The sequence below is a fragment of the Manis javanica genome, chromosome 9 (assembly GCF_040802235.1).
Source record: "Manis javanica isolate MJ-LG chromosome 9, MJ_LKY, whole genome shotgun sequence".
In the NCBI taxonomy this organism is placed as follows: domain Eukaryota; kingdom Metazoa; phylum Chordata; class Mammalia; order Pholidota; family Manidae; genus Manis; species Manis javanica.
This window is the reverse complement of record NC_133164.1, coordinates 2,082,938-2,098,839: the sequence shown is the minus strand read 5'-3', so window position 1 is coordinate 2,098,839 and position 15,902 is coordinate 2,082,938. Positions and strand designations below refer to the sequence as shown.

Here is a 15,902-nt window from a genome sequence, read left to right as displayed (position 1 = left end):
ATAATACTGAGAGCATCCTCACGCTCCATGTCCAAAGCCGCGGAGACCCGCGCATCAGCACGCGGCCTGCGCCCCAGACGCTGACACGCTGGAGGGGACAGGCGGGAGGGGCCCGTTCACACAGACTCCAGAACCAGCAGAAAGGAAATGCCCCTGGGTCCCAGCAGAGGACAGCAGAGCAAGGACAGGTGGCCGAGGCCTGGCTCACAAGCTGGCCTCCCCGGTGAGTGTGAGAGCGGCAAGAACCCCGGCGCACCCCCTCCTTTCCCGGGACCCTTTTCTGGAGCTCCCAGCATCTTCCATTGGAACTGCTGAGCTGTGAGGCCTTACGGAGTCCTCCTTGCCGGCCACATGGAGGAAGTGAGCCTGGGACCTGGAGATGAAGATAGTCTCCTGAAGGCATCCTTTGAACCCCTGAAGGAACTCCCATTATGAGTCAAGAAATCCTTGTGTTCTTAAGATAGTCGAGGTGGGGTTTGTGTACCAGCCAGATTGCCACCACTGCCGCTTCTCAGTGCTGGGTGCTTCCCCAAGGTCACAGCTGTCAGCCTGCTGGGCACCTATCCCCACAGCTCTTCTAGGAAAGTACACCCGCTTCCTCGCGCCTCCTGTCCAGGGCGCGTTTTCCTCCCCGGGCTGCAGGGTGCGGCTGCCAGCCTGCCCTCATGAGGAGGGCAGCAGGCTCGGGGCAGGACACTTCACAGGTGAGGGCGGGCGGGTGGCACACCTTCCGAGGGACCCTCCTCTCTGCAGACGCCCAGACACAACACCTGTGACAGCGGACAGGTGTTCCTGCCTGTCTTCCGCTGAGTCCCAGCGGGTATCCTGTGCTGCCCGCCAGACCCGGAGCCAGCCTGCAGGGGGTTCCAGCCCCACGTGACGCCAAGTGCCCCTCCAGCCCTGCCCAAATCACAGAGTCCTAAGCAAATTGAATTTGGGGATGGTGTGTTACACAGCGATGGTTAAGCAGAACGGCACCGACGCAAAGACAGTTTTGCTTTGCTTTGAAATGTTTACATAAGATCACACCTTAGTAGCCATCTTCAACCAGCTAATTCTTTTTCCTATGTAACACTTTGCCTGGACATCTTTCCATGTCAGTTCATAAAGATTAATTAACATGATAATTAACATATAATTACTACAGATGGTTTTGTCCTATTGATCGACATTTAGATGATTACAACTTTTTCCTTACCGCGAACCATTCTATGAATACCTTTGCTTTGGTCTCATGGTGCACATGTATGAGTATTTCTCTATGACAGATACATAGAAATTAAATTATAGCAGGACAGGTTTTCACACTTTATCTTTCTGCCAAACTGCCCAACAGAGCTGTGCCCTTTCACGCTCCACCCCGCAGTCTGAGTGCCCTGCCCCTGGCCTTTATTGTCATGGACTATTAACCAAATACAATTTTTCCTATGGGGAAAAATATACATAATTATACACTATTATATATTAACTACCGAACATATTATATATTTTATACATACTAAATTTTTTTATATATAAACATGTATTGAAATATAAATTTCACTCCTGTTTCTGGTGATTTTCTGCAGCTCTCCAGGTGTGCATTGACCACTTGTATTTAATCTAAAATTATCTACTTTCCTATTGCTTTGTTATGAGCAAATATTTTCTCCCAGTCCGTTGTTATTTTATATTTGTTTATGGCATCTTTTATCATAAAGAAATTAAAAATTTTGAGATTGTCATCTCTGAGCTTTTCTTCTTTATAGGGGTTTAGATGCTATTTTGCTTAAGAAAGTCTTTTCTACCCTAAGATTATTAAATCTTCTCCTATATTCTTTGCATTAAAAAAATATTTCTCCTTTGTCCATCTAGAATTTATCTGGTGTTTGGGGTACAGAGTTATTGAAATTCCTTGGCTATGGTGGGTGACCAGGCGCGATGCCCAGTGTGGTGGGGAACAGGCCTCGCAGGGGGAAGGACCTGGCTTATCTCTGGTGTGTATGAGCCCTGTGACCCAGACGCGGTTTCTTCCTCTCTCTGAGGTTCAACTTTTTTCACTTGTAAATGGGTATTCATACGTATCCCTTAAAGATATGAATGTTAATATGAAGCTTAAATAAGTATGTGAAAGTGCCTGGAACTTACATGATGTTGTATATTAACCCTCACCATGTATTTCCCCAAATGGATGGTCAGGTGTCCCAGTATGGAATAGCCCGTTACTTTCTCACTCATGGAGCTCGATCAAACCGCAAACTTGCATATGTGTCTCAGTCCGTTTCCACTGACTCATTTGTTTATTCCTGCAAAACAAATGAAGAGCCTCACTGTTTTTGTTACAACAGCATTGCAGCATCTATTTTTATATTTAATAGGACAAACATTTTACTCATTTACATTAACTATAATAGATTAATTTGGAGAGTCCCCAGATATTTGCTATTTGAATCTTCTCATGACGGTATATGGTGCATGTATTTCCATTTACTCATGGTATCTATTATATCCATCATTAAAGTTGTATAGTTTTCTTCATATTTCTTATTCATATTTTGTGTTTTAGTTGCTACCCTGCATGGACCAATTTTTCTATGGCTTTGCCTTATTAGCTACTGTTTGCATGGAGGAAAGCAGGTAATTTTTGCATGTCGGTCCCGAATCTAGCCACCTTGCTGGCAGAAATTTCTCACCAGTTATAGAATTTTGTCAGTTGTCTCCACAAAAAAATTAGTTTCAGGTGTACAACATAGTGTCTCTGAGAGTTTCTACTAGAACATCATCCCTGCAGAATTTCCAGTGCTCGCCCCATTCCCACCGCCGATAGTCAGCCCTCCCACTTAGAACCTTCCTGGTCCCTTCCTTCCGGGTTGTGCCCCGGTTCTAAGGACACTGCTTTGAGTATTTCACCCTTCTGCTGATGTGGAGATTTTGAAAAAGTATGGTTTGTTTGGTACCCGAAAGTTCCTCCTGTGATTTCTAGTATTTCCAGAAATTAGTGTTGAGTTTTCTCAGGTTATTTTTTTGAAGTGGGGGTTGGGGGAAGCAGCTACATATGGATCTCCTTTTTTGTTAATTTAGTAAATTTTCTAATTTTGAATATCCTTAGCATTGTTAGGATACACTCTTCATAGACACAATGCATCATTCTGTTAATGCATTTCTGTATTTAATTTGATAGTATTTTAGTATTTTTGTGTCTCTGAGGTGAGGTTTTTATTTAAGTGGTTCCCATTTGCTTTGGTGTTAGGATTATATTAATCTTACAGAATGGCTTTGGAAGCTTTACCTCTTCTCTGCTCAGGAAGCACTTACATATCACAGGGATCCTTTGCTCCTTGAAGATCTGTCAGCAACGCCTGCGAGCGACCATTCCAGCAGCAGCCCTGAGCGCCTCCAGTCCTTGCGCCTCGAGATCGCCGCTTCATCTTCACTTCACTTCACCATTTTATATTTTCTATATCACATTTTCCCTGAAAATCTATTACATTTAGATTTCCAAATTTACTGACATGCTGTTGAAGGTATTATTATCGTCATGACCTTGATGACTATGGTTAGGTAACCTCCTTTCTAATGTTATTTATTGTATACGGTCTCTTTTTCACTGAAATACCTTTGATATACACTCATATTAGTTTCAGGTGTGCAACATAGTGATTCAACAATGTACATTACTAAATGTTCACCCCATAAAGTGTCGTTGGCGTCTGTCAACACATAAAGATACTATAATACTGTATATTGTCTCTTGTTCCTTAAAATGGGCTGTCAAATAGTAATCTATTTAATTGGTCTTTCCAAAATTACTGAATCTGGTATCATTGATCAAATGCTATTATTGTCATTTTTAAAATTCATTCTGTTATCAAGATAACTTTCTTCTTTCTTTGAGTTTATTTTGTTGTTTTTCACAGCTTTACTTTTTTTTTTGCAAATCAAATTATATAATTTAAAATATATAACCCGATGCTCTGACATATACATTTTGTGAAATGGTTACCACAATCAGGCTAATTAACACATCCACCACCTACCTCACCTAGTTACTTTTTATTTTTTTGTGGTGAGGACACTTCAGATCAACTCTCTTAGCAAAATTCATGTGTACAACACAGTATTATTACCTATAGTCACTGTGCTGTACACAGGATCCCCAGAGCTTATTCATCTTGTATCCGGAGGCTCGTACCCTCTGACCAGCATCTCCGCATCTCTCCCGCCCCTCAGGCCATGGTACCCTCCATTCTACTCTCTGTTTCTGAGTTCAACTTTTTTTTTATTATTATTATTCCACATATAAGTGAGATCATACAGTATTTTCCTTTCTCTGTCTGGCTTATGTCACTTAGCATAATGTCCTCTAAATTCATCCAAGTGGTTGCAAATGGAAGAATTTTTGTTGTTGTGGCTGAGTAGTACTCCACTGTGTGTGTGTGTGTGTGTGTGTGTGTGTGTGTGTGTGTGTGTAATCTCACATCTTTTTCCATTCATCTGAGACACACACAGTTGTTTCCATGTCTTGACTATTGTGAATAATGCTGCAGTGAACATGGGGGTGCAAGTAGCTCTGATTTCATTTCCTTCAGATGTATTACCAGCAGTGGGGTTGCTGGATCATACAGTCGTTCCATTTTTAATTTTCTGAGGAACCTCCATAGTGTTTTCCTCAGTGGCTGCACCGATTTTCATTCCCACCAACAGTGCATGAGGGCCCCTTTTTATCCACATCCTCACTAGCGTTTATTATCTTCTACCCTTTTGATGGTGGCCATTCTTCTTGAGGTTTTGATTTGTGTTTCCCTGATAATTAGCCATGTTGAGCGCCTTTTCATGTGCCTGTTAGACATCTGTATGTCGTCTTTGGGAAAATGTCTATTCAGATCCTTTGCCCATATTTTAATGAGTTTTTTGTTTTGTTTGTTTTGTTTTGTCTAGCTACTGAGTTGTGTAAGTTTGTTACATATTTGTTGCTAATCCTGTATCAGATACATGGTTCACAAATATTTTCTCCCATTCTGTAGGTTGCCTTTTCATTTCGGTGGTTTCCTTTTTTGTGCAAAAACTTTTTAACTTTGATGTAGTTCCCGTTTATTTTTTGCTTTTGTTACCTGTGCTTTTGGTGTCATATGCAAAAAATCATGGCCAAGACCAATGTCAGGAAGTTGTACACCATCTATACAACTCTAGACTCTTAACTTGCATGTCCAGCAAGGCTTGAACTTAACTAGCATCTTCACCCTCTTCCCTAACAACAGGAGCACCGATGTCTTACGTTGCTGTCCTGCACTGCATCAGGCATTGTTGTTTTACGAGTCAATATTTGTTTAGATTTGCCTCATGCTTAATGCCTTCACTTACCACACTTTCTGCATCTCAGAAGTTCTAGCTGGGTTGTTGTTTTTCTGTCTTAAATTCTTACTTTAGGATTTCCTTTAATGAAAATCTGTTGGTGGTTTACTCTTTCAGATTCAGTCTAAGAATACATACATTTTACTCCCATTTTTATAAGGCAGTTTGCTCAGGACAAAGAATTCTAGAGTGAGAGATTTTCCCTCAACATTTTGAATCTTCTTTTGACTTCTGACTTCTACCGCTTCCACAAGGAGTCAGAAGTGTGTCCACGGCCCATCCTGGGCAGTGGTTTATTATTTTTCTGGTAGCTTTTAAGAGAACTTTTTCTTTTGAATTTTGTACTTTCACTTGGGTCTTCTTAGTTTTGTTTTCTGATTCTTCTCGGGACCCACTGAGCTTCATTGATCTGAAGATGGGTGGCTTTCAACAGTAGTAGAAGATACTTCTCTCCGTTCTAAGCTGTCTCTTCCCCATTCTCTCTGTTACCACCACCTGGAACCCCGAGTTCCCAGACAGCCTAATTCTCTGTGTCTACACATTACACTGTTCATCATGTTTTTGGTTCTCTCTTCCAGGTCATGAATTCTTTTTACAGTAATATCTCATCTGCTCTTTGTACATTAACTTAAAAATTTCAAGTCTATTTTTTATTTTAAAAACTTCTACTTGGTTCTTTTTCACGTGTCCCTGTTCTTTGACAGGCCCGTTGAGCTCCCTTTATGTTACAAGCCCTGCAAGGCGGCTGCTCTGCGGTCTCCAGGTGGTGGCTTGTGCACCTGAGGCCCTGGAGGGCTCGACCTTGTCGTCAGCTGTGGCGCCTTCTTTCGTGTCGTTCTACTGACCGATTGATTTATTTACTTACCTTCTTTTCCTGTGAAACAGCTGATCCCTTGGGAATTTTACCTGTAAGAATTCCCGAGGCCTCAAAGGTCTCTGCATTGGGGATTTCTTTTTCTTCTCAACAATCTGGGAACAAGCTAAATTAAAACCCCAGCTTGGGGTTTTTCAAACTTTCCAGCTGGTGTAAATTCACACCACAAACACACGGGCAGGCTGGCTGTGTTTTTCAGGTTTCCTGTCCTGCATGGCAAATTCATTTCTCATTCCAGCTCTATGAGGATGGACTTCGCTAGACTTTCCCACTGGGGCAGCCGTGGGCCAGAACCTCCAAACCACGTTCCTGAGTCTTTGTGAGGCCTCAGAGGTTGTGTGTCCTCCCCGCCTGCTCTGCACCGAGGGCCCCCATGAGGGCCCCCACGCCGACCAGACCAGGCCCTGGGGTTTGGCCTGAGGGGAAAGCCATCGTTGGCACTGACCGGGGTTTCTGCTTTCGTTTACGCTTTGGTCTCTGTGGATTTACTTTTTAACCTCATGCCGTCTCTGCAATGCATTAAAAAAATATTTTTAGCATATTAATCACTTCTATCTGACGGTTGTTCAGGGTATCTAGCTGCCATATTGCTAGAAATAGACGTCTTTTATCAACTGCCCTCTGCCCACGAGACAGTGAGTTCTGAGAGACCAGGAACCCTGACGGATGTACTTTCGCATCCTGGGACCTGACACATCGGCGTACGCACAGGAAATACTATTTGAATGAATGCCAAAAACAATCATTTCAAGTTCAACTAAGTACAATCAAAGCACTTTCCTTTCTGCAAACTCTTCAGGCTGTAACCCAACACGGTAATACGGATTAGAGCTCCTTGGGAAGTTGGTCACCCACGTGAACTTTCTGTTTTAATCAAATAAGTGGGAATTTGCCCAATTGTACTTTAATTCTAATCACATGAAGTTTGTGATGCAGAGAAGTCTGTGTTGGACACGAACTGCACAGTTAACGGAACCAGGTTCCAAAGGTTTAGGAAAACGTTCTCGGCATAAACACCCGGCGGCTCGTGCCCCTTTCCGTGACGCCTCTCCCCCCGCGGGCGCCGGCGTCGGCCGGGAGCGCTCGGTTCGGCCCCACGGATCCCCGCCCTGGTAGCCCAGCCCTCGTCCTTCCCTCAGCCTTTGCGGAAGGCGTGTGCGGCACGGTGGGAGCGCAGGCTGAGGCCTGTTCCCGGTTCTGCCTCGGCGGCCGACCCGGGCCTGAGTTAGTAACCGCACTACAGTAAAAACGAAGTAGCCAAAGTGCACCTGGGCGCAGCAGTAAGTGCAAAGGACGTGCGCGCCTGCGGCAGCCAGAAAATCCACAGCAGGTGAGCGGCTGCGCTGGGGCAGAACGGAGAGCAACGTAAGGGGCGTGGGACGGGGGCGTGGCGTGGCGCTGGGGCAGGGGCGTGGCGTGGTGCTTGGGCTGGGGGCGGGGCGTGGTGCTGGGGCAGGGGCGGGGCGTGGTGCTGGGGCGTGGCGTGGCGCTGGGGCAGGGGCGTGGCGTGGTGCTGGGGCGGGGCGTGGTGCTGAGGCAGGGGCGGGGCGTGCTGCTGGGGCTGGGGGCGGGGCGTGGCGCTGGGGCAGGCGCGGGGCGTGCTGCTGGGGCTGGGGGCGGGGCGTGGTGCTGGGGCAGGGGCGGGGCGTGGTGCTGGGGCAGGGGCGGGGCATGGTGCTGGGGCGGGGCGTGGCGCTGGGGCGGGGCGTGGTGCTGGGGCTGGGGGCGGGGCGTGGGGCTGGGGCGGGCCCTGAGGCCGAGGCTGTGCAGCGCCCGTGGCCTGGTCTCCCTATCTGCGGTCCCCGGCTGCGCTGTGTGACGGACAAGGCTTCTTTGCCCAGATTTTAATGCCCCCAGACTCTCAGCTTGGCCTGGCATCCCAGGGCTATCCGAGATAACCAACGCATTAAAACGCTGGGGCCCTCAAAGCCCTTGGCTCCCTTTCTTGACATTCCATAGGATTTTAATTTGTTCCTTGCTCTCTCTTCTTACGACAATGGAGTTAAAATTTAACATTAAAAAAAATTCGAACTCAAAGTGCCATGGTCTCTAGAAATGTGAGTGATAAAACAATACGAACCAAGAGAAAACAAAAACCCAAATATCTAGAACATATTCTTTCCCTCTTGAGCTCTTGTTTCCCTCGTTTCTCCTGTTATTCATCCATTCTATTTTTCAGCTTGTATTTCTTACATTCTGAGTTGAAATACAGGTGTATATATTTTTATTAATTCATTTAGTATTTCAGTAGACTCCAAAGTACAGTATGGCCCACAGAAGCTGCCTCAAATTATACACTGGGATGCAGAAAGAAAATACTAGAATACTTATTTATATTTTATGTCATCTTTTTATATTGCTATTTTTCTGTTTTATAACACCTGCATCAGTATATTTCATGTATGCAACTGATGAACTTGCACAGACGAGGGGTCGTGCTCAAACATCGTGTGCTGATGGGCTGAACAATGAAGCCAGTTTGGAGAACGTGGATTTGCTTCATGCTTCTCGGAGCGCAAACGCCGCTGGTGTGCAAGTGAGCGCCACCCGCAGCGGCCCACCTCCTAACGCGCCATCCATTCCACCTGCGTCATGAACAGGCTCGTCTTGCTAATGTTCTCTGTTCAGTGACAGGAGCCTTGCTGGCTTTCTGAGTGTTTTCCAATGCCAAGAATTTCCGAGCGGCTTTGTAAAGATGGACGTTCCTGGCAGTGCTGGGGGAGGAGGCATTTTGAGAAAATCATGTATTGGCAGCTCTCCCTCCAGCGGCCATTGAAACCTCCATCTTTCCTGCCTCCCAGACCTAAGAGGCCGGGCCGGGCCTTTCTCCACTTCGCTGATTGGTTCAACGGAACCACGCACTCCTTGAAAACCTCATAAATACCCACTCTATGGTTTCACTGACCCAGAGGCTTTAAAATCCCACTTCTACTTAAGAAAATTCTAAGCAGCGTTAAGGCCCAGTTCTGTTCTTTTGCTGGCTCACCAAGGAATGCATTGCCATATTTTGCAAGCCTAATATCAAATGTGATTTCTTTGTTATGTATACTTGCTTAATTCGATTAATTTCATGTCTCCTTCTGTTACAGAAGCCAGTGTTGGTAATCTAGGTTTCTCACTTTATTTGAAGACTGGCGTGATTGTGTGTGATAAAGTATCTTTTCAAGTTCTTAAGGAAACTCTCTTCATCAGTTTTTAAATGTACTTAAAACAGATGTCTGCTTAAGGCCATCACCCTGCTGTTTAATGCAAAAGACATCTTGGAATCTTTGGCCCTTGGATAATTTATGGTTTGAAATTTTCATCAGATTAAGAAAGTTTAGTTCCTTAGCAACAGTGCCTTTCTAACAAGTCATTGCTGAAAAACTTTGGTTTTTCAAACAATTTGAATGTTGCCAAGTTTTATTTGATGAGTAAAAAAGTGTTGCCACCAGAGAACTGCACAGAGACTCGGGGACCTCGAAGGCATGCGTGACCCCCGGCGGCCCGGCCCGCCCCCCTCCCCTTGCACACCGCCCCTTGCAGACGTGCCCGGGGACCAGCGCGCCCCTCGGAGAGTTCGCTGGGCCTCCGCAGGGCAGGCTGTGAGCCTCGCCGCTCTCCTCCTGGGAGAGCATTTCGCGGGGTCTTTGTCACGAAAGTCGGCGCAGGCTTCAATCTTCCAGCAGATGCCGATCACGACCTGGGCAGGCTGTGAGGTCAGCCCCCCCAGGCGGCCGTGTCCACGCAGTCACCCTCCCACCCTTCCTCCAGGAAGTCCAGCGTGGTGGCCCGGAGCACCTCGCGCGGCCAGGCCCCGCCGCTTCCCTGCTGGCTTCCTGGCCGGTGACTCGGTGTTTTAACCTGAAAATGGGAGGAATGGATAGGACCCCGGCCTGACATAATCTAACACTGCTTATTCTGAGGGTTAGTGTCACGACCACACGGAGGAGGCAGCCTCACCCCCTGGGGGCTGCGGCGCTTCTCCGTGGAGGTCGTTACAGGACGTCTCCCTCCAGGCTCAGACCCACAGGCAGGCGGGAACGAGCAGGTTCCTGCATCTTCTCCGCCACCTGCCTTGTGAGATGGGCAGGAGGGAGTTTCTCCCCTGATTAGTCCCCGTTTCCTCCCTTTACAGCTGGACTTGCAGTGACCGTGCGTCCCGAGGACCCTCTCCAGCGCGTCCAGAGAGCGAGGCATCCCTCGCAGAAGGCTTCTCTCCTTCCCCGGGCGCGGGGCTGGCTGCCGGCTGATGCCCCACTGCTTCCTTCCCCCCGCTGGTCTCGTTTGCCTGTCGCCTCGCCCAGACGATGCCAGGCTGGAAACGCAGGTGCGCCTTCGGTCGCCCGAGACTCTGTGTGGGGCCGGCCCTCGCCTCGTCTGTGAATCAGACCGTCCCTCTGCTGGCGCTTCACCCTGTCCGTCCCCGCCTGGTTCTCTGCTTGCAGCCCTCCTTCCCTCTGCCAGGATGCCCCCCAGCCACACCCTGGGCTCCACCTTCAGCCTGTGCCAGGGACATACTGTCTGCCTTTTGTTTCACCCAGAATGCTCTTTCTGTGGCATCTTGATAAGCCGCCCCACAATGAACCACAGGACAAATAATAATACTTGCTCGTTTTTGGCAGCTTGAGCTCTTACCTTGCCTGGATTTATGGGAACTGGACTTTTCAGAGGCTGCTGAGTGGCACACGGATCCCCAGCTGGTGAAGCAGGGGGTGCAGGCCCCAGGCTGGGCTCCCACACTGCCCAGCAGAGCTCAGGGGGCCTCGCAGGGTCTCCCTGGCTTCTTGAGCTGCTAGGAAGACAGCCAAGTAGCGAAGAGAACACTCCAGAGGAAGCGGGGGGGCAGGCAGGCAAGGGCATGGGGGCCCCCAGTCTTGGGCGCAGGCCCCATCTGTGCGCGGACGGCTTGGGGCTCCTTCAGGCGTCGCCAGGGCTCATGCCCCAAGGGTCTTCAGTGCTACTCTAAGGCCACGAGCACAGAGAGTGGCCACGGGGTAGCCCACGAGCACAGCTGCCCAGCAGAATTCGCCACGTTGAAGGAAAAGTCCCGTGTACAGTACGGTGGGCCCTACCTAGTGAGTGCCTGACAGGTGGCTCGTAAAAATTCTAACTGTAATTCCATTTGCTTTCAATTAATTTATCCCTTTATTTAAATAGCCACGTGTGGCTGGGGCTGCTTCACTGCACAATCAACGTCGGAGAGCTGGAAGAAAACCCTGAGTTCCTCTGACACTCATTTTCACCTAAACAATAAAGAAACTATCTTTACCAGCATTTAACGCTAGCAGTGGCCCTGGGCCCTCACCATCTGTCCCGCGATGGCCCCGACACGGGAATGTGTGGTATCCTGGCTGCAAGGGCCGGCCAGAGGGATGACAGCGGCTCCTCGGTGGCTTTTGTTCAAAATCTTTTAAATAGTCTTGTTGTGTCTGTTTTATTGGATTTACAAATGATCTGGGTCCCAAGAAAACTGATCGTTGCAAAGTGGAACAACGACTTAACGAGGCTCCTGTGGGACTGCAGCTTGGAGAGTACTTGGCTGCAGCCATCCAGGCCGACCGGCCAGCAAAGGGGCTTCTGGTGGTGACGCCGCGGGCTGAAACGGTGACAGCCGCCTAGGGAGTGACACGGTCACGAGATTCAAAGTGATAAACCGTTTGAATCATGACTGCCAAAGATGACCCTCACCTAAGGCTACGTCATGTTTTGGAATATCAGCTGATAGCAGTATGAGGTCATCAAGATGAACAAGGCACTTAAGGATTAAACGTTTGAAAATTAAGACAAAGTTTTTCCACTTCTAAGATCCTAAATGCAGTACATTATAAAATTTCACTCAATGTTTGATACATTTCCAGAAGCTTCTTTGGAGTTTTCAAATTTGGCATCAATTTAAGTCAAATCCTATAGAGGAAGCACTTCCAAGTGTGATTTCAGTACTGAGACACAAATAGTAGGGTTGGTGCCAAACTAAAATGCGTGCCTTTGTTATGAAATGCTGATGGAATGCACTCGGCACTCACAGGGCGGAAGGAAGTGGGTCAGAACACGGCACCCCGCGCGGGAAACCGGCTGCGCAGTTGGGCAAAAGTGTAGGTGCTCCTTTTCTAACTTTTCATTTTAAAATAATTTCAGATTTACGGAAAAGTTGCAAAATAAGTACAGAGGTTCCCACATGCCCTCCACCTTGATCCCTCCAGTGTTAACACTCACGCAACCACAGTATGATGACTGAAACCAGGAAACCAACACTGACCCACGCTACTGACCGATCCGCAGGCCTGGCCAGGACTTCTCGGTTTTCCCACCACCGGCTTCCTCCCAGCGGAGCCCAGCAGGAGCCCACACTGCGTTTAGTCGGGGTCCCCTCTGCTCTGGGACTGCTCCTCAGCCTTGCCTTGGCTCCATGACCTTGGTACTTCCGGAGAGTTCTGGCCACATATATGGTAGGAGGTCTCTCCGTAGGGTTTGTCTGCTCTTCCCTCGGGAGCAGGTCGAGGTCATGGGCCTTTGCAGGGAGGCCACCGAGGGAGTGCCGGGGGCCCCTCACCTCAGGAGTACCTGAGATCAGCTTGACCCACTGATGGATGCTGGCCTCGACCTCCTGGCTAAGGTTCTGTCTGCCAGTTTCTCCTGCAAAATTACTGCTCCTTTTCCTATTAATATGGACCTTTGGGGGACACCTTGAGCCTTTGCAAATATCTTGTTTCTAATCAAGCTGTGTGTGTTTCTAGTATGTGTTTGCTGTATTCTGTCTTGATAATTAAATTTTGAAAAGATCTATTTTCTCCTGTGTATCTAAATAAAGAACATACATTCTTAATAGCAAGTGGCTTTTTATTGAAATAAAAACATTTTAATAGAAAAACTGCTACCAGTCTCATTGGCTGAAGTAGAAAAGGAATGAATCTGGTGAGGTGACTGCCCCACAACCCGGAGCCCCTTTCTGCCCCTGCATGAGGGCGTGGGTGAGCTTGGCAGCTGTGCTGGCCGCCAGAGCCCGCCAGGAGCCCCTGCACCACCCACAGGGCTATGCTGGCTTAGGAACAAGAATACAGAGAGGTATTTATAGCACTTTGCAATGAGGTAGAGAAAGACCATGAAACTTTTTGCACTGCACAGAATTATTCTGATTAAATCATAGCAAGATAATTAAAAGAATGTTGAACTTAAAGATGAATTATGCAGTTTTGTTTTACAAACAAACAACGTAGATGCTTAAAATTTGTGACCTGTTGTTGGGAAGACAGGATGCTTCCTAATACATATTATAAAAATCATAAGAAACATTGCTAATTTGTGCTTTCAAGATTAAGATGATTTTTTAAAATAATGAGTAAGAAAGTAACAGCTTTTTAAGAGAAACCTTTAAAAACAGATGGGCTATGTTTTTTATCCTTGCCCCAAATAGTGTACATCATCTATTAAAATGCTCCTGTCTGCATACTTAAAAAAATAGAGGCATCATTTACTATTCTATTTAACAATCTTCCCAGCAATGTGGGTTGTAATTACATTTGCTGAAACATGGTAATGTATGTAGTGTCTTAGGATCAATTTGCAAGAACAAGTAATTGACATTGGGGAAGATGGAAATTTACCAGCTGAATTTCAACCAAAATTATTTGCATAATTGGTGGGTAAGACTAAAACATGAGTAACATGATTTAGTAAGTCAATTATTCATTACTATTTGGATTTCTACTTCTTTAAGGGTGCTTTTTCCAAGTTTGATAGTCATTAAAATTATGTGTCCCAGAAAGCCACTTAGAATCAGACCTGCAAGTGCCTCACCAGAAAGGGGAAGAGCCTCTAGGAGCACAAATGCTGGCGAGGATGCAGGAAAGGGGAGCCCTCCTCCCCTGCCGGTGGGGATGTAAGCTAGTTCAGCCGTTGTGGAGAGCAGTATGGGGGTTCCTCAAAAATCAAAAAATAGAAATACCATTTGACCTGGGAATCCCATTCCTCGGAATTTACCCGAAGAAAACAACTTCTCAGATTCAAAAAGACAGATGCACCCCTATGTTTATCGCCGCACTATTTACAATAGCCAAGATACGGAAGCAACCTAAGTGTCCATCAGTAGTGAATGGATAAAGAAGATGTGGTACATATATACAACGGAATACTATTCAGCCATAAGAAAGAAACAAATCCTACCATTTGCAACAACATGGATGGAGCTACAGGGTATTAGGCTCAGTGAAATAAGCCAGGTGGAGAAGGACAAGTACCAGATGATTTCAGTCATCTGTGGAGTATAACAACGAAGCAAAAGTGAAGGAACAAAACAGCAGCAGACTCACAGACTCCAAGAAGGGACTAATGGTTACCAAAGAGGAGGGGTGGGGGAGGGCGGGTGGGGAGGGAGGGAAAAGGGGACTGAGAGGCATTATGATTGGTGCACATGGTGTCGGCGTCACAGGGAAGACAATGTAGCTCAGAGAAGACAAACAGGGACTCTGTGGCCTCTCACTACACTGATGGACAGTGACTGCAATGGGGTACAGGGGGGACTCAATAATAAGGGTGAATGTAATAACCACACTGTTTTTCTTGTGAAACCTTCGTAAGAGTGTATATCAATGATACCTTAACGAAAAAAAAAAGAAAGGAGAGGAGCCTCAAAAACAGTGAAGTACATTCAGTCACTGCCCTCTACCAAAAATACTGTGGTGAACAATAGTTGTATTTCAGTGAGCACAGAGGTTTCCTGTACCATAAATAAGGAAGCCCAAATCATTTTAGAGTATCATTCACTCAATCTTGAACTCATCCCTTAAGCATTTTTATTGTTGTCTGTGTTTTATAATTTAAGTCCTATGTCAGCATGGCCGTTCTTGCATATCGTTTATAAACACATACTCACGCATCAGGGGGTTTGCCCGAACATTTTCACTTCCGGGAATGGGAGACCCAAAAGGCGGCAGACCCTGGTTCTGAATCCACGATGTGACTGCACGTCACAGTGAGTTTTTTACGTGCATTATCTCCTTGTTTCCTGTAGCAGTAAGAGACAACGCTTGTTTGCAAAGTAATAGCTATCCCTAGTTTTCCGTTCAGGAAACTTGAGCCTAAGACAAGGCAAGGAACATCTTCATGACTTAAAAGCAGAAGGGGATTCACCAGACCCATGGCTCCGGGCTCTGACTCGGAGCGGAACCTGGCCGCAGGCTGAGGTAGAGAGGGCATCATGCATCCTCAAAGGGGCATTTGTCACTGCCATCCTGTGCCTTAGTTGGGAAAAGTTGGGATTTGTTTAAGCAGAGCGTGCGAGCATAGCCAACACCTACAGGGCCTGCCAGCAATTTGCTGTCTGCCTTTCCCTAGAGAAGCAAAACCATTTCAGTTTGTATATGAAGTGGTTTGTTCCCAGGAGGGTAACGTCATTAATCACTGCTTTATTTGTAGAGGACCTGGTCACCCGTCACCAGAGCGTCAGTGGCATGTTATTTGCCCCCAGTGTAGAGATGATGGGGAGGAGAGGGGCTAACTGCTTTGCTGAGACAGTGGCAGGAGCGGGACCTCACTAGAGGCCCCCCAGCCCTGGCCTCTGCACTGGCTGTGGCCACGGGGCCTGCGCGTCCCCTGGCCCTCCCTCTGGATGCACAGCCGTGTTCAGCAGCCTCCTTTCGGGAGAAGCAGTCTGTCTCTGGGAATACGCTCTTAAAATGCAGGTATACGTTGGGAGAGAGGGGTCTAGTATCACCCGCTT

At 47.1% G+C, this 15,902-nt stretch overlaps 1 long non-coding RNA gene across 2 annotated transcripts; it reads left to right on the top strand.

Moving 5' to 3' along the window:
• Nucleotides 1-7,102: 7,102 nt before the first annotated feature.
• LOC108400533 (uncharacterized) lies at nt 7,103-13,012 on the top strand. 2 transcript variants are annotated; one of them, XR_005063140.2, is made up of 4 exons: nt 7,103-7,535; nt 8,596-10,111; nt 10,323-10,514; nt 11,345-13,012. It is a non-coding gene; the product is annotated as an uncharacterized lncRNA (long non-coding RNA). The 2 variants fall into 2 exon arrangements; XR_001853927.3 differs by lacking the exon at nt 8,596-10,111 and having other exon boundaries at nt 7,147-7,535.
• The last annotated feature ends 2,890 nt before the right edge of the window (nt 13,013-15,902 follow it).